Source organism: Otolemur garnettii, unplaced genomic scaffold (assembly GCF_000181295.1).
Source record: "Otolemur garnettii isolate 467f Iridium unplaced genomic scaffold, OtoGar3 scaffold00184, whole genome shotgun sequence".
In the NCBI taxonomy this organism is placed as follows: domain Eukaryota; kingdom Metazoa; phylum Chordata; class Mammalia; order Primates; family Galagidae; genus Otolemur; species Otolemur garnettii.
In genome coordinates this window covers 18,582-19,877 of record NW_003852579.1, presented here as the reverse complement: position 1 = coordinate 19,877, position 1,296 = coordinate 18,582, and positions in this window count along the sequence as shown.

Genomic DNA, 1,296 nt, shown 5'->3' with positions numbered 1-1,296 from the left:
TGAGCTGTGACACTACAGCACTCTACTGAGGGCGATAAAGTGACACTGTTCCTAGGAAGGGTCCAGCCTTCCATAAAATATTCCTGAAACCTGGGTGGCACCTGTGGCTCAAAGGAATAGGGCGCTGGCACCATATGCCAGAGGTAGCGGGTTCAAACCCAGCCCTGGCCAAAAAAAAATTTTGCAGTAGCTGCAAAGTATATATCTCCTGCCTCAGCCTGCCAAGTAGCTGGGACCACAGGCGCCCGCCACAACGTCTGGCTATTTTTTGGTTGCAGCCATCATTCTTGTTTGGCAGGCCCGAGCTGGATTTGAACCTGCCACCTTAGATGTATGTGGCTGGCGCCTTAGCTACTTGCGCCACAAGCGCCGAGCCAACCTCCAACTCTTGGGCTCAGGCAATTCTCTTGCCTCAGCCTCCCAAATAGCTGGTACTACAGGCGCCTTCCACAATGCCCAGCTATTTTTAGAGACAGGGTCTCACTTTAGCTCAGACTGGTCTCAAATTGTGAGCTCAGGCGATCCGCCCACCTCAACCTCCCAAATTGCTGGGATTATAGGCGTTAGCCTCTTCCTGGCCCAGCCTTCTTTTCAAGAGCCAGTTTGCTAGTACCTCAATTCAACTGAACTAATACATATCAAATGTCTGCTATGTGCTATAGTTGATAGGGTGTGGTGGCTCATACCTGTAACTTCAGCACTTTGGGAAGGATCACATGAGGCCAGGAGTTTAAGAATACCCTGTGAAGCTATATGAGGTGGCTCACGCCTGTAATCCCAGCACTCTGTGGGCTCCAGGTGGGCAGATTGCTTAAGTTTGACTAGCCTGAGCAAGAGCAAGACTCTGTTTATAGGCTTATTGCCCATTGTTCAGTGGTTAGAGCGCCAGCCACATACACCGGGGCTGGCGGATTGGAACCTGGCCCAGCCCTGCTGAACAACAATGACGACGATGATGACAATAACAACAACAAAAATAGCCAGGCGTTGTGGCAGGCACCTGTAGTCCCAGCTACTTGGGAGGCTGAGGCAAGAGAATCTCTTGAGCCCAAGAGTTGGTTGCTGTGAACTATGATGCCACAGCACTCTACCCAGGGCAACAGAGTGAAACTGTCTCAAAATAAAAGACCAGCCTGGGCAACATAGTGAAGTCTTTGTCAATAGAAGAAATTAAAATACATTTCAAATTTACTTCTAAAGAGGCCAGAATCATCTCTTTCATCAAAATTTCTCTCGCTGGAAAAAAAAAATCTCAGTCCTGGTTTCTCTACTCTCCTTGGTGATCCAGGGAAGGTC